The sequence below is a fragment of the Gekko japonicus genome, unplaced genomic scaffold (assembly GCF_001447785.1).
Source record: "Gekko japonicus isolate JY-2015 unplaced genomic scaffold, Gekko_japonicus_V1.1 scaffold170, whole genome shotgun sequence".
NCBI classification, from domain to species: Eukaryota; Metazoa; Chordata; class Lepidosauria; order Squamata; family Gekkonidae; genus Gekko; species Gekko japonicus.
Genome location: NW_015160212.1, coordinates 943,288 through 951,211, shown reverse-complemented (window position 1 = coordinate 951,211; position 7,924 = coordinate 943,288). Strand labels below are relative to the sequence as shown.

Below are 7,924 nucleotides of genomic sequence, written 5' to 3'. Positions count from 1 at the left end.
TATCTATACCTTGTGGCTAATAGCCACTGATGGACCTCTGCTCCATATGCTTATCTAATTCCCTTTTGAAGCCGTCCATGCTTGTAGCCACCACCACCACGTCCTGTGGCAGAGTCCACACAGAAACCCCAAAAGACCACCACCACGTCCTGTGGCAGAGTCCACACAGAAACCCCAAAAGACCAAGAGGAACATTTATACAGGCCCTGCCCGTGTAAATTGATGGTGCAACCAGAAGTCCAGGGATGTAGCAGGTCAGGCAAGGATAGAGTTGGCTCTCTCTCCCCCCATCCCAGGCAAGGAAGGTGGTGTGCAAAGCAACACCACCATCCTTGCAGGCTGCACATGCATGCAGTAATTGGCTGAAACGGGCCCCCCCCCCCGTTGTTCACGGCATAACAACCAGTTCTGTTAATTTCTGCCATGCAGAAACCTGTGTGCTCAGATAAACACGAGAGAGAGAGAGAGAGAGAGGGGGGGGGGGGGGGGGACACACAAACACAGAACAGTCTTACAAACTTGCAAAATAAGTAAAGTCAGTACAAGCTGTGATTAACTGCCAGTTAAGTAGGATCCTGTTTATGCCATTTCTGTATCACTTAATGCAGGGGTGTCGGACTCGTTTGTTATGAGGGCCGGATCTGACATAAATGAGACCTTGTCGGGCCAGGCCATGTGTGTCATGAAACGTAACGCCAGATAGCGTCGATATAAACTTTATAAAGGACACAAACACAAAGATTTTTTTAAACTTAAAAACATGCTTAAAACATTAGCTCCAAAAGCTGCAAACCTACTTTTGATTTATTGACATTCACCACAGAATTCTCATGCTCAGAGTTCTGAGTCTAGGACCCAGGTTAAAATATGAAATGGCTGCGTGATTAAGAGAGTGTGGCGAAGCAAAGCTATGATGCAGCAGCAGCAGCAGAACTGGAAGCAGGAGATGGCCCAGTTCCACTGCAGGCCGGATGGAAGCCCTCCGGGGGCCTGATCCGGCACCCATGCCGCATGTTTGACACCCCTGACTTAATGCGTCGTGCTAGTACTTGCCCTATACTTTAGCTCTTTCCGGTGGTTCCAGATTTCTAAAATCCTACTGCACTGGTTACTGAATGTCCCATTTTTGTGACTGTTCCGGCTCACTATGTAATCCACCTTAAGCCCCCGTGAGAAAGGTAAACTATAAAGAATGTAAATAATCTCTAATTAAAATTATTAAAATTAATTAAAATATTAAAAACCTCAGGCTGCACCAAGATGTGCTAGGACAGAGAAGCAACAGCCCCACTACCCTCCCTTCTGGGGGGGAAATTAGTTACATTTGTAAATTATCCGGCAATGATAATTAAATTAATATTTTATACACACACACACACACAACCTTCTACCATAAGGGAGAGCAGAGCGGCCACTGCTTCTCTGTCCTGGCATACCTTGGGGGAACCTGGCACAAACTGAGTCCCTGTTTATGGGTGAAGGTGAGTGAAGGGGCAAAATATGTCTTAGGTGCCATAGGCAGGGGCAGTGTTCCCTCTAAGCTGAGCTCATGTGAGCTAGTTAGGGGTGTAAAATTTCCAGAAATCTTGAAGCTCAGAAAAAACCTGTGTTTTTTCGGGGGGAAACAGAAATTTTCGGAAAAATTGAAAAAAATGCTACATTAGCACTTCTTTTTTCTTTTCCAGATTGAAAGTCATTCTGTTACTTTAGGAACATAAAATATGACTGTGGACATTTTAACTTGGCATGAAATTATCACAACTAGCCTATTAAAAATATAGTGTCTCCAAACCATTATTACAAACAGAATACCCACCCACATGCAAAAACAAAACAAACCTTTTCCTTTTCTTGTGACAATAGCACCTCCTAAAGGAAGAAATGCATCTTGTTCTTGCATTGGAGAGTTCAGTTTGTAACCTAGGACTTGCTTGTCCTCAGTGCACAGAAATTAGATCAATCTGATACCATACATATTTTTTAGAAATGATTTGGAAAATATTTGAACACCTTGTCTTAAAATATTTTATTCATCATGTTAAAATAAAATGTTCCATAATCAATTTTTTTTCCTTTCCTTTTCTCTTTTCAATTTTTCAGAAAAAAAACAAAAAAGGCTTCAGGGAAAAAAAAAGGAAAACGAACGGATTTTTCCCCGATTCCGGTCCTTCACATCTCTAGAGCTAGCTCACAGTTTTTTAGCCTCTGGCTCACACATTTTTGTCTTAGCTCAGGCAGGATGGCTCCAGAGCAAACTAATTTATGCAGTAGCCAAATCGCTCACTCACAACTTTAATACCAGTAGCTCACAGAGTGGAATTTTTGCTCACGAGACTCCACACTTTACAGGGAACATTGGGCGGGGGGGACGGGGGACATTGAACTGCAAGCTCAAATGCTGGACAACTGAACAGCAGCAAACCCCCCCCCCCCACCTTCTACCCTCAGAAAAAAAGCACACACTTGTTTTCCACGTGCAAGTAGTTTTGATTTTTTTTTTAATTACTTATTTCAAAGAGTCCCCTGAACGACTAGCACATCGCAGACCAGGGCTTCCGGCAATCCTTTTCCCCCCCTTACCAAGTTCTACAAAACCTGACTGCAAGCACACTGCTTCGTCTTCTTGGGGCCAAAGTCTGGCACTCCCCCAAAAAACATTTTTCAGACAGGCCTCCGAAAGAGGTTGGGAAGCCATTCAGGTAGCATATGCGCCCCACACGTGACCACTTCAGCTTTTCATTCCTTACAAGGGGCCCCCATGAACTGGCCTTATCGCTCATCCGAGGCCTGCTAAGAGTGTCTCCAAGGAGTGTCTCCAAGGGGTCATCATGCACAACCACACCAGCCGTTCCCTGGAAAAAGGCTCCCTTTACAAATTCTTGCTACTCGCCACAGAGGACACTACCGTGAAGGTAAGCCTTCGTGCAGTGGCGGAAAACAACCTGTGCATTGCTACTCAAGGGAATGGTGAGATCGCTGTGTTAGATCCAGGGACAGAAATGGCGGGCGGGGCCGTGGCTCACTGGCAGAGCCTCTGCTCGGCCTGCAGAAGGTCCCAGGTTCAATCCCCAGCATCTCCAGACAAAAGGATGAGGTTGTAGGTGACGTGAAAGGGCCTCGGCCTGAGACCCCGGAGAGCCGCTGCCAGTCTTAGTAGGCAATACTGACTTCAATGGACCCAGGGTCTGGTTCAGTATACGGCAGCTTCAGGTGTGTTCACCTGTGTTCCCCGTACAGGGAAAAAAGTCAATTAGCCTTAGCACAGTAAATTCCCAAGATTCCATAAAAAGGACTCTCGTTCGAGAAATGCACACAGGCATTTAAAATCAAAATTCTGCTGCTGCTCCTGCCGAGAATAACGCCTGATGCTGCACTTCTATCTAAGGACACGGATCCCAACGCCAACCTCGTCTCAAGATCCAAAGTGAACTAGGGTCATGGGAAGATCAGATTACGCCCATTGTGCTGTAGTTTGTTTACAGTTTCCCTGATTTCATATTCATATGAAACTCTTCCCATTTTTTAAAAATCTTCCAAGCACAGCTCACAAAATAATACCACAACCCCTACATATAACAACCACATTTCTTCAAAAGACCACTGAGGAGATATACACACCAGGGGTGTCAAACATAAGGCCCGGGGGCCAGAACTGGCCCGCCCCCAACTCTTATACGGTCCACGAGCAACTAGAGCAAGGGAGGGAACAAGAGACTGTTCAGGGAGGGGAGTGGGCGGAGCCACTCTGATTGTGGCTTCAGCGTTGCGGAACAACCTTATCTGTGACAGTTATGCAGCGTGGGAGCATCTGCCCAGTGCTGCACTGCTGGCCTCTTCAGTCTGCCCACGTGGGTTTTCCTTTGCACCCCCTCTCAGCCCAGGGGGCCTTGCAGTGAGGATACACCAACTCGGAGCTTACCAGCTGCTGTCCTTTATACAGTTTCTATCCCCGGTACCTGGCATTACGTTTTATGGCACACGTGGCTCAGCTGAGTTAGGATATAATGGGGCTAAGCTGAGTTAGTGTGAACTAGTTTTTTAGCCTCTGGCTCACATCTTTTTGTCTTAGCTCAGGATGGATGGCTCCCGAGCAAACGAATCTATGCAGCAGCCAAATCACTCGCTCACAACTAGGGATGTGCATTCGGTTCAGAGGATGCCAAGAGGGGCCATTTGGGCCCCTTTTGGGCTGCTGCGGGCTGATTCAGATTCTCTGATCTGAATTCAGCCCCATTATATCCTATGGGTCTTTGAAATCAATGGTGACAACATAGCGTATATTCTGGGGGCTGGAGGGAAGGGGGTTTGAGGGAGAGGCTCCAAACCCGCAGGGTAGCTGCTGGAGCCTCTCCCCAACATACCCACCAAGTTTCATGAACATTGGACTTGGGGGCCCAATTCTACGGGCCCCCAAACAGGTTGCCCCCATCCCCTCCATTGCTCTCTATGGTGGAGGGGGAAAGGTACTTTGGAGGAGATGAGGGAAAAAAGTTACAATGGCGAGGGGAAAGAACAGACTGTCAAGTGTGCAAAAAAGTATTTCCCACTACACTTTGGAGACAAGATGCCATTCTGACACCGTCAAAGAAGTGAAGAGCGAAACCCATCCCAGCCAATTAAAAATCAGTAATAAAACGGCTGCTCCCAAAGAAAAATCAACTGCTTACGTGCCAGATGTGCAGGGAACACAGGAGCACGTTTTCACTACCAGCAGCACGGACAAGAAAAATCTTGGCTTCCCGACGGAGAGCGTTTGACACTCTAAAAGACCTTGGGCACGGATTCTAGGTATGTTTGTGTGTGTGTGGGGGGGAAATGATAGATAAAGCGGATTCTAGGTATGTGTGTGTGTGTGTGGGGGGGAATAACTAAAATGATAGATAAAAATATTCATACGGCCAGAAATGTGCACTGTAACTGTACTTTGGATCAATGCTCCCTCTAAGCTGTGGAGTCCTGTGAGCAAAAATTCTACTTCATGAGCTGCTGGCATTAAAGTTCCAAGTGAGTGATTTGGCTACTGCGTAAATTAGTTTGCTCTGGAGCCCTCCTTCTTGAGCGAAGACAAAAATCTGTGAGCTAGCTCACACTAACTCAGCTTAGAGGAAACACCACTTTGGATGTGACAGATTTAAATGAGACTTTTAGAAGGTTCCTATCCAAAGCTTTTTAAAAAATTCCACACCTTTGCACATTGTTTCTGCAACATCACATAGATTCAGAGAATTTATGGAAAAGCCCAGTGGCTACCAGCCATGGTGAGTAAAAGGAATATTCAGAAGCAGTAAAGCTCTGCAACCCAGGGCCAGGAAGCAGTATCGGGGAAGGGTTTTGGCCTTTATGCCCTGTTTGTTCGGCCCACCAAGGTTGGCTCTTATGCAAGACAGGATATAGGACTATAGAAGACCACTGGGAGAGTTGCCAACTTCCAGGTGGGGCCTGGAGATCGGGGCTTTTACAAATCATCTCTGGACTGCAGAGCTCAATTTCCCTGGAGAAAATGGCTGCTTTGGAGGGTGGGCGCTACGGCACCCCTAACATCTGGCCTAATCCAGCAGGGCTTTTATGATATAATGTAACGACTCTTGAATAGCAGAATCCGACATGGATTTAGCACAATGAGCAATTAAGGCTTCCGGTGCAGGCTTGCTCAAAACACATACCAAGGGCCAGAGATGGAAAATCCTGGGGGAAGGAGCCAATTTCAAGCAGTTTCTTAAAACAAAGTCTTAAGAGAGGGGAGGAAAAAGGTAAGCGCTCCAGGCCAATATCCACAACCACAATGACAGCAAAGGAGACCTACTGGCATGAAAAGGAATCATTTTGGTGCCAGCCAGTTGCGTCTTGCGGCTACAGGCAAGTTATACAAGCACCAAAACTGAATGTCTAACTCGGGCAAAGGGGGGGGGGGAGAACTTCAAGTAGTTTTCCACACACACACACAAACCCGCAGCCGAAATGCGTTCAGCGGAATGGCCTTTTCCCCCGCCGCAGACACAAGCCGAACCTGGGACACTCCTGCAGTTTGTTTAACAAAGCCAGCGTTAAGCAAGCAAGCAGGAATCGCTGGCTGCAAAATGTCAGCTCTGTTTGTTTTAACAGCGCCAAGGGAAGAAGAGCTGACACCTCCAGACCAGTCCCCCTTTTCCATTCTGTCACGAAGAAGGTTAAAAACCACATTAGCCGTGACACGGAGCCAATTGCCGGGAACTAGTTACTGGCAAAAGCCAGTTCAAGCCAATGTTCACCTCCCAGCCCCCCCCCCGCCTTTACTCCCAGGGAAGTTAACATACAATCCAAAGCGCCTCGGGGGCTGTGCAGAGCAATTTCAGGCCTCGCCTTACATTCTCAACCTTTTCCAAGCCAGGTTTCCACACTGCGGTCAGCCCAAACACCTCCCCCCCAAAAAAAACACAAACAGAGCTGAACAGGAGTGGCCCCAGGCCCAGCTCCCAGGCCCACCTCCCTGGTCACAGTCAGGCAAATGGCAACACCAAGGCCGCCATCACCAACTTCCTTACAAGGACAAAAATCCTACCAAGCTCCATAAGGTCTCCTCTGGATGGGGCTAACTGTAGCGGGGGAGACGACGATTGAAACAGCAACAGCCATTTGCAAACGATTCCCTAAAGTGCATTGAAAGTGGACTGGGAGTACATTATGCTGCATGTGCTACAGTCCAGTCCCCAAAGGAGCATGAAAGCTCTGCTTTAGAGCCCGTGGGGTGGATTCCCCCCCCCCAAAAAAAACATTTTCCAGGTGCTGTTATTTTTCCATGGAAAAATTTCCACCCCAAGTATCTCAATAGAGACTGTTTGCCTATAGTTGTCAGGGATGTTGTGCCACAAATCTATTGTGTTTCCATGGGCTAAGGACAGGATGTGAAGCATGGCTGGAGAGAAAAGTGTGTGTGTGTGTGTGTGTGTTACACATGCTTTCCCCGGCAAACGTTCTTTCTGTTTTGCTAACATTATAAATATTTAATTTATACTTAGTTCCATCTGAACCAGAATGTCTGCCAATTCATATTTAGCCAAAACATAAGAGAAGCCCTGTTGGATCCGGCCACTGGCCCCTCCAGTCAAACACTCTGTGTCACACCTGCTACCCGGAGAATAAAAGATCTCCGCCCCCCCCCCCGCACTTTGAAAAGCCAAAGCAAAAGGACACTCAAGGAAAGTTCATAAACTGGAGCAAGGGTCGCTTGGGGGAGGGGAGGCATTTGTGAATTCCCTGCATCGTGCAGGGGGTTGGCCTAGATGACCCTAGAGATCCCTCCCAACTCTGTGATTCTTTGATTTGCATGGAAGATCCCCCCCAGGCAGGCCCGAAGGCCTTGCACCCGGCAACCCGTGGCCCAGCCTTGCAAGGCGGGTTCTTACGACACAGCCGCAGGAAGCGGCCACCTGGCCCTTCTCCCCACTTATGCAACCGCCTCTCCTGCTGCCGCCACCTGCCCTGCCCGGTAAGCAAGCCGCACTCGCCCTTCCCAGGCGGAACTTGACCCCCTCGGTCCGCGCCAGGCGCCCAGCAGGAGCCCCGGGGAGCTTTTCCACACCCAAAGCGCTTCCCCCATGCGAAAGGGCCAGGCGAAGGCCCCACATGCGCCCCATACTTCCGACCTGCCCAGGCTGCGGGCACCGCTTCAATCCAATCCCTCCCGCCCGGCAAGAGCGCATCTCAGCCGCGCGGCCCATTCGGACCCGGGTCCGAGGAGCCAGCCCTGCGCGGGGAGGCGCCCGGCCGTGCCGCGCTCCAAGGCGCGCCCCCCGACAGAGCCGCTTTCCCTTCCTTTCTCGTGCCACCGGAACCCAGGGCCTGGCACCGCCAACGAGAGGGGCAAGCGCCTCTTAGAGGCAATGGCGGGAAGCGCAGGGCGCGGATCGTGATCGCGGGTTTCTGTCCGCCGAGAAGGGGCCGCGGG

The 7,924-nt window shown here is 49.1% G+C and overlaps 1 protein-coding gene across 1 annotated transcript in view; it reads right to left on the bottom strand.

Moving 5' to 3' along the window:
• ATP1A1 (ATPase, Na+/K+ transporting, alpha 1 polypeptide) overlaps positions 1-7,638 on the bottom strand; it is a 42,888-nt gene extending 35,250 nt beyond the window's left edge. Inside the window, exon 1 of the mRNA XM_015409844.1 lies at positions 7,623-7,638. The gene's annotated coding sequence lies outside the window, so the exon portion shown is untranslated. The remainder of the gene's footprint in view (positions 1-7,622) is intronic.
• Between the last annotated feature and the right edge of the window lie 286 nt (positions 7,639-7,924).